Below are 18376 nucleotides of genomic sequence, written 5' to 3'. Positions count from 1 at the left end.
AGGGAGAGAGGAAGGGAGGGTGGGAGGGAGGGAGAGAGGGAGGGAGGGTGGTAGAAAGGAAGGAAGGAAGAAGGAAGGAAGGAAGAAGGGAGGGAGGGAGGGAGGAAGGAAGGAAGGAAGGAAGAAGGAAAGAAGGAAGAAGGGAGGGAGGAAGGGAGGGAGGGAGGGAGGAAGGAAGGAAGGAAGAAGGAAGGAAGGAAGGAAGAAGGGAGGGAGGAAGGGAGGGAGGGAGGGAGGGAGAGAGGAAGGGAGGGAGGATGGACTGAAGAGTCATTCAAGTGTAAAAGGTGTTTAGAATTCCATACATGGCCAAGCAGGTTAGAAAACTCTCTATATCCCACAATATTTATAAATCCTAATACTACAGAACTTAAAAACAAAAACAAATAAAAACTAATGAGAGCCACAAGAGAAAACTGCCAAATTATTTACAAGGGCAGATTCATCAGAATTGTATCAGATCTCTCATCAAAATCCCTAAAAGCAAAAGAACACGTGGAAAGAGGTTTCAAGTCATGAGATTATATAACTGCCAGCTCAAATGGCCATACTCATCAGTTACCCTTGACAATTAATGGAGAAAGTAACGGAATCCAGCCAGCCTTCTAGAAGGGAATGAAAGAGACCCCACACAGAGTGGAGGAAGAATGTCAAAAATGCAAGAACTCGGGACAAAATAAGCTTTGTGAGAGTAAAAGATGAAGGAAAGAGAATTATGAAAAAATTAATCATGTTTCATTCAGTAATCTAGCAAACCATGAGAGTCAATAAAGGAAAAATAAAGAGCAAGTAGTACTAAAACCAAGCAAGGCCTGGGGCATGGCTCAGTGGTTAAGAGCACTGGCTGCTCTTCCAGAGCACCTGAGTATGATTACTAGCACCCACATGCTAGCCATGGTTCCAGGACATCTGGTACCCTCTTCCGGCCTCTGTGGGCACCGATGCAAGCAATCCAATAATACACATAAAAAAAAATAAAAATAAGCTTAAAAAAGTCAAGAGAGCTGGTGCTAGAAAGAGGCTTGGTGGCTAAAATCACTGGCTGCTCTTTCAGAGGACCTAACTCTGATTTCCAGCACACACTTGGTGGCTCATAGTCAACTGTAACTCTAGTTCCAGAGGATCTGACACCCTCTTCTGGCCTCTGCAGGTACCAGATACACAGATGGTGCACATACATGCATGCAGGCAAAACACTCATGCCCATAAAATAAAAATAAGTAAAATCTTTAAAAACAAACAAACAAACAAACAGAGATAAGGTATGGAGAGTTGGCTCCATGGTTAAGAGCACTGATCGCTCTTCTGAAGGTCCTGAGTTCAAATCCCAGCAATCACGTGGTGGCTCACAACCATCTGTAACGAGATCTGACGCCCTCTTCTGGAGTGTCTGAGGACAGCTACCGTGTACTTACATATAATAAATAAATAGATCTTTTAAAAAAAAGAGATAAGTAGCTTATTGATGCACATCAAGGATTTACATGAACATAAATAACATTAGCAACAAGAAATTACAAAGATGGTGGTGAGACTAATGGAGACTAAAAGAAGAGGATTGTCCAGGAATACTTTAGAACCTATAGTCCAGTAAGTGGGAAGACATAGAAGAAATACATAAACTCCTAAACCATAGTTGATTGAAGAGGATGATACACCTAGACAGACATGTAATAAGCAATGATGAAGAGTCTGTAGGAAAATAAAGCCACATGAACAAATTAATCACAGACGTCTACAGAATGTTAACTATAAACCGCTTCACTAGTTATGAAGGAGAAAGGGAAGGGATCTAACAGAAATTCTGTGAAGCTCATTACAGTATACCACCCACACGGGGTAAGAACACAATCAAAGAAAACTAAGAAATAAGTTTCCACGATGAACACAGACACAAAGTTTCTCAATCATACAATTATAAGCAGAATTCAGCAACACAGTAAAGAGGTCATACATATAAGCAAAGGCAGTGTTGTTCCAGAGATGAAAGTTTAGCTCCTTGTACACAAATCAGAAAATGTTGCCTAAACTGAATCTCTCTCTCTCTCTCTCTCTCTCTCTCTCACACACACACACACACACACACACACACACACACACACACACGCACGCACAAAAAACCTCATGACGGGAGAAGATGTTCACAGAATTTAACATTTCATATGACATAAAGTCCTGATTAAAAAAAACTAGAAAAAAAACCATAATTCAACATAATAAAGGCCATGTGTAGCAAACCTCTTGTTAACATTATACCAAATAGGGGCATTTCCTCTAAAATCGGGATGGACACAAGGCTGCCCGGTCTTTCCATGTGTTCTCAGTGCAGTTTGAGTCCAAGAGAAAGAAAGACACCTGAGAGAGACAAATGTAAGGAGGAAGCAAGGGTTCCTGTTCCAGACGTTATCATTTTACACTTAAAACACATCAAAGCGGGCACCAGGAAACACTTAGGTGTGGTGCACACTCTTCACAAACTAGCGAGGTACAAGCCTACACACACTGGCAGCTTTTCTGAGCTGACTTTGAGAAGCCTGAGAAAGAAATCCCATCCAAAACAGCTTCAAGAACTAGGACTCAACCTAACCAAGGACATGAGAGCCTCCACAGACAGAACCTCAAAACACTAACAAGACGTACTGAAGAAAGTTCTAGAAGCTGGGAAACCCTCCACACTTGTGGGAATTAATACTTTAAATTTTTTCTTAGAATTATTTATTTTATGTATGTGAGTACACTCTAGCTGCCTTCAGACACACTGGAAGAGGACATTGGATTCCCATCGCAGATAGTTGTGAGCCACTATGTGGTTGCTGGGAATTGAACTCAGGATCTCTGGAAGAGCAAGCAGTCAGTGACCACTGAGCCATCTCTCCAGCTCCGGGAATTAATATTGTTAAAGTGGCTATATCATCAAAAGCAATATGCATATTCAATGCAATCCCTAATAAAATTCCAATGACATTATTCACGGAACTGGAAAAACCACTACCATTCATGCTGAAGGACTAGAGACCCCAAGTATTTAGTGCAAAACTCAGCAGAAGGAACAAACCTGGGAATATCATAATACCTAAGAGTGTCAAAATAATATCATAACATCACAACCAAAGTGGCCACAGTAAAAGCCTTAGTAACAAAGCCAGTCTGATATTGTCATGAAGACAGACACACCAACAGATGGAGTCATACAGCGTGCAGAAATTAGCCCAGACAGCTGCAGCCAGCGCATTCTTGGCAAGGGAACCAAAAGGAATCTATTGCAGAAGAGACAGACTCTTCAACATATGGTTCTGTGGAAACTGGATATCCAGAGAGAGGTAAGACTAGACTCCTATCTCTCACTTTGTATAAAACTTAAATAAAAATGAATCAAAGAACTGAATATAATAATCTGAAACTCGACATGAGTAAAAGATCAGGGAAGATACTTCAAGATCCGGGTACAGGAGACAGCGTTCTGAATAGCTCAGCGAATCCTAGCAAGGAAGACCAGTGGGGCCTTCTCAAACGAAATGCTTCCAGAGAGGGAAGAGCCAGCGCAGAGGGAGGAAGGTCTCTAGCACTCGGTGCAACCAGGGACTGTTGCTCAGAATATATGCAAGGTCAGGAAAGATAGCACTGAAGAACCAATAAAGGGGCCACTGAACAGAACAGACAGTTCTCCGAATAGGTAAGACTGACGAAGACCTGGAAAGGCTTCAATAACCTTAGCCATGAAGGAGACACAAATCAAACTGCACTGAGATCCTTCTCATACACCGTGGTCAAGATGACTGGCTTTTCAAGAAAAGTCACAACCCGGGCCTTGGCTAGACGGCGCCTCGGTTAAGAACTTCTACTGCTCTGGCAGAAGATCTAGATTTCATCCATCATCTGCAACTCCAGGGCCAGGGTGTCTGACACACTTTCTGGCCTCTGCAGGCTCCTGCATGCACATGGTGCACACACACACACACACACACACACACACATGGTGCACACACAGACACACACACACACACTCAGACATGCTCACAACATAAATCAAAAGCCTCCCCCACCAAGAAAACCAACCAACCAACCAGCCAGCCAGCCAACCAGGGTGCACAGTGGGATATTATTTAGCCATAAAGAACTAAATTTACAGGGAAATGGGTGGAACTGGAGATCGCCATGTTTAGTCAAATAAGCCAAGCTCAGAAAGACAAATGTGTTTTCTTCCGTATGGAGACAAGTGTTTTCAGAAAGACATTAGGTCAAGTAGGGTGTCTTAGGAGGGAGGGGTGCTAGCAGGAGGGTGGGGCAGAACAGAAAGGTGTACCAGGTGGGGGGAGATAATGAATGTAGACTGTATGCATTTACATAAATGTCATAGTGAAACCTATTTTTAAAAAACTAATATACTCTAATAAAGCAAAAGTAAACAAAATCAAAAAGGCTGGGACTATAGCTCAGTTGGTAGGTAGCTTGCTTAGCCCATACAAAGACCTGGGTTCAGTCCCCAGGTCCTGCTTAGCTCCTCTGTTGCTGTGATAAAACACTGACCACAGTGGGAGGAAAGGGTCTATTTCCTTCAACTGTATACTCTGTCACTGCAGGAAGCCAGGAAAGGAGCTCAAGGTTGGAACCTGCAGGCAGAACTGGAGCAGACGTCACGGAGGAACACTGCTTTCTGCCTTACTCCCTGGGAATGGCTCCCTCAGTCTGCTTTCTTACATGACACAAGACCACCTGCCTGTGGATGGCACCACCCACTGTAGACCACCAGCTTGTGGGTCCCTGCCTGTGAGCACTACCTTCCACAGTGGACCACGGGGCATTCCCAAATAAATCACTTATCAAGAAAACATCCTGCAGAGTTGCCTGCGAGCCAGTCTGATGGATGCAATTGTTCAACTGGGGGTCCCTTTCCCTAGATGACTCTAGAGTGTGTTAACTTGATTAAAAAAAAAAAACACCCAACCAGTACACATAGCACCATGTAAATCAGGTATGGTGTACCCTTGTAATCCCAGTATTTGGGAGACAAAGACAGAAAAATCAGGAGTTCAAGATCAGCTATATGGGGAGTTTGATGCTGGCCTGGGCTATGCTTAAAAAACAAAGCAAAACAGCAACAACAAGAATCTAGTTGCTCAAGGACTAGTGTGCAGCTTAGTGGTAGGTAAAGTGTGTTCCTAGCATGTGTGAGACTCTGTTTGGTCCTCATCCCCACAAAAAGACAAAGAGATGAACAGATGTTCTTCAATATCACACACACACACACACACACACACACACACACACACACACACACACACAAACGGAGAGATGGGGGAGAGGGAGAAAGAGAGAACCCCATAGCAAACAACACATGAAAACATGAAAAGTTTAACATCATCTGTCACTATGGACATACAAACGGACACTTCAGTGAGACAGCACTTCATCAAATCAGGGTTAGAATAGAGGCAGCACGTATTTAGAGAGTGTGGAAGACCTTGAACCCTCCTGCCTCATTGGAGGGAGTATCTAACCAGACAGCCACTTGTCAGTTCCACAAATAGTTAAACATGGGACTGGAGAGATGGTGCAGCAGTGAAGAACACTGGCTGCTCTTCTCAGAATAACCAGGTTCAATTCCCAGCATACACATGGCAGCTCATAGCAATCTGAAACTCCAGTTTCAGATTCCCTCCTTAGCCCCTACAAACACAAATATACATGCAGGTAGTACACAAACCTACATACAGGCAAACATCTATGCGCATTAAAAAGTAAAATAAAATTAATAAAAAATTAAAACATACACATTACCACATGACCCAGAGATTTTTCTTCTGGACACATATATGTCTGCCCAAAACACAGGCATGAACTTCATAACAGCATTATACATGATAGTTAAGGAGCAGAAACAACTCAATGCAGACTATGGATGCTACAAAGGTCCAAAGCTAGCCTATGTCATGGTATGCAGAAGTTTCAGACTCAAGTGTACAGTGAGAGGAACATGGCAACTAGGACATGTTGTATGATACACAAAACCAGATGTTTAAGTCTGCAATATGAACAGACATGTTGCATGAGTCTGCAGAACAGAAAAGCATGTTGTGTGGTTCTGCAAACCCAGAAGACACATTGTAGGCATGTACAATAGAAACAGACATGTTGAATGCATTTGTGACACAGTCAGACACAATTAAGCAAGTTGGATGAGTCTGCAGAACAATCAGACATGTTGTATGGGTATAGAGCACAAATTTACATGTGTGCATCTGCAACACAATTACATATGTCCCCCGAGTCTGTAGTAAAAATATACATGCTAGTAGTCTACATGACAACCAGAAATGTTACATTACAATTCAAAATGGCATGTTACATGATTTTACTTATAAAAAGACATGTTGCCCCTGGGTGGTGTTGGTGCATATCTTTAGACTCAGCCCTCAGAAGGCAGAGGCAGAAGGATTGCTCCCTGAATTTGAGGCCAGCCTGGTCTACAAAGCCAGTTCCAGGACAGTGAGGGCTATGCACAGAGAAACCCTGTCAAAAAAAAAAAAAAAAGGCATATTGAGTGTGCAGTATAAAAGTGTGTTGCATTATTTTCCAACCGAAGAAGCTATGTTGCATGTGTATAGCATAGATAAGCATGTTGTATGAGTCTCCAAACCAATACCCATGTTGTATGTGTGGGCAATATAAGCACACATGTTCTATGTCTTCCAGATAAACATGTTGTACTCATCTAAAATGTAAATAAGATGTATGTGTCTGTAATAAAAAGACACGTGTTTCTGTGATATGAATAAGACATGCTGTGTGAATCTAAACACAAATGCACATGCTGTGTGACTCTGCAACTGTGAATGACATGTTTCATGGGTCTGCAATACAATTGAGACATGTCGTATGTGTCTACAGTAGAAACAAGCTGAACTATGTGACTCTATGATGCAGACACATTGTATGAATCTCCAATACAACACACATGTTGTGTACATCTATAATACAAACACATGTATTGTGTGACTCTCCAATACAAACACATGTATTGTGTGACTCTCCAATATAAACACATGTGTTGTGTAAGTCTACAATATAAACACATGTGTTGTATGAGTCTACAATACAAACACACATGTTGTATGAGTCTACAATACAAACACACATGTTGTATGAGTCTACAAACGAGACATGTTGTATGAGTTGGAAATGCATGCAGATGTGTTGGATGAGCCTGTACCACAAATAACATCTGTTGCATAGTTTTCAACACATACATGTTGCATGAATCCACAATGCCAACAAACACGTTGTAAGACTGTGGCACATTCAAATATGTTCTATGTATCTATAATGCAAATACATGTTTTACAAATATCCAGTAAAAACTGATGTATTTTATGAGTTGCTAGCAAAACTAAGACATGTTGTGTTATTCTACAACATAATCATGTTCTAGAAATTTGCAACAAAAATATATTATATGAATCCACATATTGTATGAAGCAATCATACAACTGTATGCAAGCAAGTTGTATGAATTGCATACAATTATATACAACCATGTTGTATGAATCTGCAATATGAACACATGACATATGAGTTCACAATACAAACAGACTTGTATCAGTATTGAATTGAAGATGCACACAACACGTGTGTTTGTATTGTAAACTCACACACGTGTGTTTGTTTTGTAGATATACACAGCATGTGTGTTTGTGTTGTAGACACAACCAGCAGATAAATTGCAGAGTCCACAGCACAGAGATATGTTACATGGGTCTACGATACAAACAGACAAATTATATGTATCTAAATACAAACAGACATGTTGCTTGAGTCTGCAAAACCAATAAATGTGTTACACAAGTCTTCAAAATGAGGTGTGCTCTAAGAGTCTGCAACACAAATGAACATGTATGAGTCTGCGTCACAAGCATGCATGGTTCATGACTCTAAGACTGACAGAGGTGTGAGTCTACAGTGCAAGCAGTCATTTTGGAGTCCACTTGGCAGACTCTATTACACACAATTAAATACCAAAAAATACAAGCAAGTAAAAAAGTTCTCCGTACTTTTCTCGAAACAGTGATTCTTTTTATTTTCAGGAAGTCTATTTTGATTATAGTCTTTGCTCTTCCCCAACTCCTCCCAGGTCCTCTCCAGGTTCCTACACGCCAAGTTCATAATCTTTCTCTCTCTCAAACAAACAAAAAGAAAAAAATCAATCAATCAAATAAGAAACAATGTCAACAACAAAATCCCAATAAAATTAAAACTGCTAGCCAGACCAAAACAACAACAACAACAAAACATATTGAAAACAGAGTGCATTTAGTGTTGCAACTAGTCCTGGGCATGAGGCTTTTCCTGTAGGGTGGTTAAAATACCCAGAGTCATTTCACTGAGGAAAACCGATTTTCCTGCAAGATATACTGGTACAGTAGTAGTACAAATATTTTGGGAATGACTAACCACTAAGACCCACTCTATGAGATGGAATCCACACCTGACACTGCTAAAGCGGTCAGGGACCTGAGACTAGATAGGTCCTGGGCCCTTGAGGAAGCCTACTATTGTTATTTTGCTAAATGAACATAGCAATAATGTGACTGATAATGATGTGTGACCACACCCATAGATCAGTGTATGTATCAATGAACTCAGACACAATCAGCATCAACCATCAGAGAGCCCTCTTCTTACAGCAAACAGTAATTAACCCGTAAACCCACAGCAGAACAACATGAAGACAGCGAGAGACTTTGGAGCATCCAGATCTGATTTATCAAACCCCTCCCTTCACGTTAGGGATTACGTGGAAGAGGAACCAGAGGAGAGAAGCCAGAGGTGGTGGACGACTCCAGTGAAACAATGTCTTCAGGCACAGCAGGACTAATGCACACATGAACTCACAGAAGTTGGGGCAGCATGCACAATTTCTGCATAAGTTCAAACCAGACAAAATCCCAGAAAGAAAGGGGAAGTAGACAGGAAGTCTCACCCCCTACCCAAGAAGCTATTTGCAATTAATACCATCTGGGAAAGGGGAAGACTCCCATCATCATCATCATCATCATCATCATCATCATCATCATCATCATCATCATCATCATTCAAGTGTTTTATAATAAAATTTGAAACTAGAAAATAAAATAAAATACAGACATGTGCACAGTGAGTAGCACAGTTGTGCATGTTACATGAATCTATAATACCAATAAGACATAGTATAGACACTATTACACAAAGTCACACTGTGTGATTCTAAAGCATCAATAGACAGTGTTTATGAGTCTGCAGTACAAGCAGATATATTATAGGGTCTATAACATGAACAGACACGCTATAGGAATCATCAATAAAGGCGTGTTGTATGGACCCGCAACGCTGACAGGCTTGTCGGTTGTCTCTACCAAGCACACAGACGTGTGTGATTGTCATCAGCAGACCAATTGTTGGTTGAGACTGTAGCATACATATACCTGTTCCATAAGTCTACAATACAAACAGACTTGTTACATGAGTCTAAAGTTCTATTAGACATGTTGTAAGAGTCGACAACACAGGCATACACCTTTTTTTTTTTTTTTTTTTTGAGTCTGCACCCAAAATAAGACATTTCTTGTGATTCTTCAACACAAGCAGGCGAAGGGCACTTACGTTTCCGTAACGTCTGCTGACGTGCACTTCCGTTTCCGTAACGTCTACTGACGTGCACTTCCGTTTCTGTAAACGTCTGCTGACGTGCACTCACGTTTCCGTAACGTCTGCTTCAATTCTTGTTCCTTCAGCTCCACTAGATTTGAGTGTGGCTTGTTTTTGTTTTTCCAAACTCTTGAGTTATATTGTTGAGTTGTTTACTTGTACTCTTTCTGATTTTTTTTAAAAATGTACCCTTCAAAATTTTCCGTCTTAAGATCGCTTTCAACGTGTCCCAGAAATTTGCTATCTTGTGCTTTCATTGTTTTACAGAAAGTTTTTTCTTTATTTTTCCCTTTCATCCATTAATCAACCAATTGTGTGTGTGTGTTTTAATATTCATGTATTTGTGTAATTCCTAGAGATTCTTTTGTTACTGATTTCAAGATTATTTTTGCTTTGTGGTCAGAAAGAATATGTGTTCTTTTTAGTTTTTCTGTATTGGTTGAGATTTGTTTCTTGTCCCAGTATGTGATCTATTTTAGAGGGAAGAATAGACAAATGACACACAGAATCAATGACTCTCTGAAGCAGTTTTTTTTTTTTAAGTTAAGCAAGATCGACAGACCCTCCCCTGATTTAATCAGAAGAAAGAAGGAGGGGACTCAGATTAATAAAAATTAATGATGAACGGAAGACATCACAGCAAACACCAGAGAAACTCAGAGTACTGTAAGGGGCCACTTTAAAACACACCTGAAAATCTAAAATAAATGCATCAACTTTTTAATACAGCTGAACACCCATGTTAAACCAAGACGACATCAACAACTTAAACAGATCCATAGCAAATAAGGAGGCAGCAACTGGACTACAAATCCTTCCCAAAGACCTAGCCTGGTTCACAGCAAAATCCTATCAGACTTCCAAAGATGAAATACCATCACTAATCTTAAGTTATATTTTTAAAAAAGAAAAGAAACAGAAGGAATATGCCCAAACTCCTTCTACAAATTCAGTATTACTCTAATATCAAAGTTAGGCAGAGATATTACAACAACAACAACAACAAAAGAACTACAGGCTGATGAAGATAAATGGGAAAATTCTTAATAAAGTACTTGCAAACTGTGTGTGTGTATAAAATCCACCATGATTAAATTGGCTTTCTCCTAAAGAAGCAGGGGTACTTCAACCTCCTTAAGTTGATAAATGTAATAATCTTATGAAACAAAGTCGAGAAGAAGGCCACACAAGAGAATATGGGAAGCACAAACTAAACTTATGTTTTTTTGTTGTTAAGTGTGTGTGCATATGTGTGTGCATGTATGTGTTTCTTCATGTGTGTGTGTGCATGTATGTGTTTCTTCATGCATGTGTGTGTGTATACAATAAAAATACACTGAGTGACATTTCCAAAGAACTAATAAAAATGAGGAAATTCTCTCTCTCTCTCTCTCTCTCTCTCTCTCTCTGGAATAAAAACATGGGAGAAAAATCTCTTTCAGTCTGCAATACAAACAGAGATGTTGTGTGAGTCTACAATTCAACCAATGCAATCAGTCATGTTGTTTGTATTACTTTGCATTACAAACTAAAATGTTGTGTGAGTCTGGAATGTTAGTAAGACATGTTGTCTAGTTCTGCAACACAAACATGTGAGACTGCAACACAGGATACATTATGTGTTCTCAACACAAACGTAGAAGGGTATAAATCTGCTATATCAGTAGTGATGCCTGTGAGTCTTCAACACAGAGAGACATCCTGAGGAGTTCTCCAATACAGGCAGGTATGATGTATGCATCTGCAATGCAAATAGCTTATGTGAAGATGCACTATGCTTAAACAAGTTGTATGAGTGCACAATACAAACAGACATGACCTATGAGTCTGCCATGGGCCGGGCAGTCTAGGCCTCCCTCAACCCGTGGGGGAACAGGGTCCTAGTCAGGAAAACAAGGCATTGGCGAAGAAATGACAAACAGAAATAGACACAAGGGAGTGCTGAAACTGAATGTAATTTGTACAAAGTAGAAATCAGGCTTATATGGTATACAGAGAACAGGGCAAACTACAGAAATCACTTAGGCAGGAGATGGTCACATCAAGGTCAGTACAATCAATCAGCCAGGTACAAAGCGGAGGAGCAGTGGTGTCATTCTTCGGACTGAGTTATCCTGGCAGCCCCAAGATAAACTCTCAGAGTCTGTCTTGAGGTAAGCATCTGAGGGTCGTATTTTAGCATTCCTTGGCTGTAACGTAAATAATTAGTGAGGGAAGCCCTATAACTTCTCTCTAGTTAGTAAAATAATTTTGCCTTGTGTGGGACTGCTCTGATAATTAGTGTCTAACTACTATCTCTAACTTTGTGGGACTGCTCTGGCAATTCGTGTCTAACTGCTATCTCTAACTTTGGAGACACTCTGTCTGATAAGACAGCTCCTTTGTAGAAATTCCAAGCTAACTACAGCTAGGAGATCAATTAGGATTATTGAAACACTGTGGAGGCCAGAGAATAATGTTCAATCTCAGTGTTAGCTATGACAAAATATTTCTTAGGGCACCTTTATGCCTGAATAAAGAAAGCATGCAGATCTTTCCACAGACTTAGCAGAGATCAATCTGGAACACATCTAAGTTAGGAGATGTCAGTGACTGACTACCTCAGGAGGCTGACTCCTTTTGAAGTGTATGCCTCAGTTCTGTGATCAGGTTTTTAGGCCTGTCCCAGGCACAACTGAAGTAGACGAGTTCTGTGTAACATGAGTCTACATTACAAAAAACATATAGTGTAACTCCATACATAATACAAACATGCTTCATAAATACACAATACAAGCAGAAGTATAGCTTGAAATATACACATGTGTGATGGTTTGTATATGCTTGGCCCAAGGAGTGGCACTGTTGGGAGATGTGGCCTTGTTGGAGTAGGTATGGCCTTGTGGGTGTGGGCTTTAATACCCTTGTCCTAGGTGTCTGGGAGCAGTAGTCTGCTAGCAGCCTTCAGATGAAGATGTAGAACTCTCAGCTCCTCTTGCACCATGCCTGCCTGGATGCTGCTTTGTTCCCACCTTGATGATAATGGACTGAACCTCTGAACCTGTGTTCCAATTAAATGTTGTCCTTATGAGAGTTACCTTGGTCATGGTGTCTGTTTATAGCAATAAAACCCAAAGACAGAAGTTGGTACCAGGAGCGGGGTATTGCTGTGATAGGCCTGACCATGATTTTGTTTGGAAGACTGAGGATTTGGGGATTTTCGATTTGGAGGTGAGGTTTAATGGGATATCCTAGGAGGACTATGGAAGACTTTGTTGCTGTGAGGGATTTGAACTGTGCTGATCTGGCCCAAGAAATTTCAGTAGAGAAGAATTTGAGAATTTGGCTTAGATTGTCTTTGTAGTATTTTGGTGAAGAATGTGGCTGCTTTTTGCCCTTGTCTGAAGAGTCTGCCTGAGGCTAAGGTGAAGAGATTTAGATTAATTGCTTTGAAAAAGGACAAGTTGAAAAAGGAAAAATGCAAATGTACATGCTCTACGACTTTATTATACAAACGTGTTACATAAACTGTATTACATACAGTTTATATGAGCTTACAATACAAACAGACATGTTGTGTTAGCTTGCAATAAAAACATGCATGTTGTATACATATATACAGACTACATGTCATATGAGTTCACAATATAATCATGTTCAATGAGTCCACAGTGCTTACAAATATGTTGTATTAGCCCATCATATAAACAGATTGTATGAGTTTTCAATACAACAGACATCTTATACAAATAGAATCTGCATACAAATAGATGAGATGCATGAGAATATAATGCAAGTAGACATGTGCATGAGCTCACTATAGAAAGGCATGTTGTGTTAGTCTGTAATACAAACAGTTTGAGGCTGAAAACTGGCTATATGAATCTGTAATACAAGCAGACATATTGCATGACTCCACAATATACATAGACATGTTGTATATATCTACAATACAAACATACATGTCATATGAATTACAATGCAAACACACATGTTGTATGAGACAATATGTAAAGTCACGTTGTATGAGTCTGCACACAAACAGACATGCTGTGATGGTATGTAATAGAAGCAGACATATTACATGAATCTGCCATACAAACAAATATGTTATGTGAGTCTTCAGTCAAGTTATCTGAGTACAAATGCAGACATGTTGTTTTGGTCCCATATAAAGAGGCACGCATGTTGTACAAGTCTTCAATACAAACAAACATGTAGAATGAGTCCAAAATATAAAACCACAAACTGTATGGATCCATTATACAAGCATACTGTTTGTATGAGCTGTCAATACAGACATGATGTATGATCCTGTGATGCAAACACACATATTTTATGATTCTAAAACAAAGAAATAGAATGTGGCAACAGTACAGATACACATGCTGTATGAATCAACAATACAAAATGACATAAACATTTTGTATAGTTATTCAGTATAAGCAAATGAATGGTATGAGCATACAATAAAAGCAGAAATGTTGTAGAATTCTAGAGTACAAACTTTCCATGTCATTTGACTCTATTATAAAAACAGATGTGTTGTACAGATGCATAATGCAAACAGGCATGTTGTATGAAACTGAATATGCTTAGACATGTTCTATGAATTCATATTATAAACATGCATGCTGTGTGAGTCTATAATACAGATATTTTGCCTAATGAGTATAAGCAAAAAGACATGTTTTATGCATCCACAAGACAAACCCAAGTGCTGTGTCTACAATATAAACACACATGTCACATAGCTGACAATATAAACACACATTGTATGAATTCATAATTCAAATAGAAATGTTGTATGACCTAATAATAGAAACAGACATGATGCATGCATCTGAAATACAAATAGACAGTCTGTAAGACTTTTAATAAAAAAGATATGTTGTATGAGATTACAACACAAGTAGATATGTAGCACAGACAAGTGGTATGTGACTGCAACAATAGACAGACAGGTTAAATGTTTCTGATGTACAAACACAGGATGTATGAATCCGAATACAACTATGCTGTATGAGTCTGTATACAGACAGACTTGTATGAATCCAGGATATTAACAAACTCATTAATGAATATGAAATAACAATAGACAATTGTATGCATCTACAATGCAAAAGACATGCTATGTGAATCTGTCATACAAACATACACTTGTATGATATACAAGTCTGCAATAGAAACAGGCATGTGTTGTAAGTCCACAATACAAATAGGTATACTCTATGAGCCTGAAACAGAATCAGAAACACCCTATGATCTTTAATCCAAAATGGCATGTCGTATGATTCCATGATACAAACATAAAGATTGTGTGAGCCCACAATACCACTGAGATGCTGTGGGACGACTCTGCCTTACAAACAGTTTGTCTGAGCTAGCACTAATAGTCCACAATATAAATAGATGTGTCTTATGAGTCTCAAGTAAAAACAAGCATGTTGCATGTATTCATACAACACACATACATGCATATTTTCCAAAATAAAATTCATGTCATAAGAGTTCACAGTAGAAATACATGTGTTGTAAGTTCAAATTATGAACACTTTGTATCATTCTGTGATAGAAACATACAAGTCCTAAGATTATATAATATAAAAATATATGTTGTAGGATTCCACAATCCAGGCATACTATATGTATCTGCAATGTAAATAAGTTATATGAGACTACACTACAAATGCACATGTTGTATGTATCCACCATAAAAACAAATATGTTGTGGGAATCTACAATACAAACATGATGTATGAATCCAAACTACAAAGTACATGTTGTATTATTCCACAATATAAACAGATATGTTATATAAGTTGATGACAGAGCAAACAGCATGTTCTATAATTCTGCAATACGATATGCATGAGTATGCAATACAAACAGATATATGAGGCCAGAATAGGAACATATGTGTTGTATTAATCCACAATGCATACAGACAGGTTATATGAATCTACACTATGAATAGACATGCTATATGAATCTGCATTTCAGTTTGTATGAGCATGCAATACCAACAGATACACTGTATATATATTCACAAGACGAACAGATATGTAGAGTCTGCAATAAAATCAGACATGTTGTGTGAGTCCAAAGTGCAAGCATACACGTGTACAAGTTCACAATACAAATATATATTCCATGTCTACAAAACAGACATATGATATAAGCCTACAATGAAAACGTGCATTTTGTATCACTCTCCAATAAAAACAGACATGTAATATGAGTCCATAGTACAGGCAGACATGTGTCAGCTTGAAACACACAGATAGATTGTACAAGCCTGCAACACAGATTGACATATTGTTTGAGTCCACAATAAAAACACAAGTGCTCTGTGTGTCTACAATACAAATGAACATACCATATGAGCTCACAATGCAATCACACATGTTGTATGAGTCCACAATTCAAACTTACATGTAGAATGACACTCTCATCCAAAAGATTATGTTGCATGATCCTGAGGTTTACACAGACATTGGTATGAGTCAGTAACACGAATTCACATGTGTATGAATCCACAATGCAAACACACAGACTGTGTAAGTCTGCAATATAAACATGGATTTTACAAGCTGACCTTACAAACAGACCTGTTAAATGATATGGAAGTCTGAGACATCCTACGAATCTGTAATAACAAGTGTTCATGTTATGTATATCTAAAACACAAACATATACATTGTATGACCTTGAAATCGAGGTATGTTGTATGAGCCTCTAATACTAATGGATGAGACATGTGATGCCACCATAACCACAAATGTGTAGTAACAGTCTGCAATATAGACAAGTTGTATGAGCATATACTACACAGACAGGTTTCATGAGCCTGCAAAACAAACAGACATGTTGTAGGAGTCCACAATAAAAACAGATTTGTTGTTCAAACATGAGATAAAAATGATAGTTTGTATGAGACCACAATCCAAGCAGAAATGTTGTGTAAGTTGACAACACAAACAGACATGTTCAACAAGTCTACAATAAGAACAGCTTGTATGCAATACAGTCAGTTGGTTAAATCCACCATACAAGCAGAGTGGCTGCATGAGCCTGCCACACAAGCACACGTGTTGATGAGTCTGCATTCATATAAACAGAAAGGTTATATGAACCTGAAACAGACATATAGTATGACTCTGCAATACAAACACACATGTTGTATGAGGCCATGAGACAGTTGATATGAGCCTTCAACAGACAGGCTGTATAAGCCTGCAATATAAACACATGTGTTCTATGAGTCTGCAATGTCAACAGAAAGGGTTTTAGAGGCCGCAGAACAACATACATGCTATATGAATCCACAAAGTGAACAGATATGTTCTATGAGACCACAACAATACAGACATGTTTTGTTTGTATGTGCAATACAGATACACTGTATGTGAAATGCAAACACATATGTTGTATGAGTCTGTAATGAAAACATATACATGGTATGGACTCACAGTACGAACAGACATGTTTATGAGCCTGAAATTCAAACAGACATGTATAAATCTACACACAAATTTATTGTATGGCTCTACATTTTAAACAGACTTCTTGTATGAACTCAAAGTGTAAACACACATTTGTATAAGTTGATAGTACTAACACAAAGGTTCTATGAGTCTTGTATACAAACAGACATATTGTATGAGTGTGCAGTATGACTGCATATGTTGTATGAATGCACCACACAAACACACATATTAGAATGAGATATATCTCGTTGAGTTGTTGACCAAAGGGGGTCCCTTATACTGTTCCCCAGAATCACATGCTATTGCCAAATCTATTAGTTACTCTCTGCCACCTGATGATAAGGCCCTATACTAAAGATAAAACTTACGTATAATATCAAACACAGAAAACTCAAGCTGGCCAACTTTAAGTTTCACCCATACTGACCTAGTTCATAGTACTAGGAGGTATTTTGCATCCTACCGGAGAAAACCAATCATCACCATCTACCAACTACAAACCCTGTGACCTACAACAGTGACCTATCTGCAAGATAGACCCATACGATAGTGACACAAATGTGATGGGAGTAACCAACCACTTTTTAAGAGGCCCAGTCCATGAGGTGGAACCCCTATCTGACACTGCTGAAATGTCTAAGAACCTGAGACTACACAGGTCATGGGCCTCAGGGAAAACCTACTATTATTGTTCTGTTAAAGGAGCAAAGCAACAAGATGACTACTAGGGAAATACTGCTATACCAATACAGTGATCAGCGTCTTAGTCTCATCAGAGACAGAATCAAAGGTATCCAAAACTGGACAATGTGCCGGGAGTGAGAGACTTTGGAACACTCAACCAATCCCTCAAGGCTCAGATGTCTATGCTGAAGAGGAGGCAGAAAGACTGTGAAATACACACGTGGTGGATGATTCTAAGGAAACATCTTCCAGACACAACAAAACTGATTCACATATGAACTCACAGAGTGTGTGACAGCACACACAAGACATGCACAGGTTCAAAATCCCAACACGGAAAAGAGAAAGTGAACACAAACCAAGAAGATACTTGCAATTGATATCTTCTGGAAAAGGGACTTTTATCACCATTGAAGAATCAAACTCCAAGGCAGGCCCAAACTCAGGAGTAGTTAGTCCACACAAAACAGACTCGTGTGTGTGTATGTGTGTGTGTGTGTGTGTGTGTATGTGTGTGTGTGTATGTGTGTGTATGTGTGTGT

The sequence above is a fragment of the Mastomys coucha genome, unplaced genomic scaffold, assembly GCF_008632895.1.
Source record: "Mastomys coucha isolate ucsf_1 unplaced genomic scaffold, UCSF_Mcou_1 pScaffold15, whole genome shotgun sequence".
Taxonomy (NCBI): domain Eukaryota; kingdom Metazoa; phylum Chordata; class Mammalia; order Rodentia; family Muridae; genus Mastomys; species Mastomys coucha.
The sequence above is the reverse complement of the archived record's forward strand: the minus strand, read 5'-3'. Positions refer to the sequence as shown.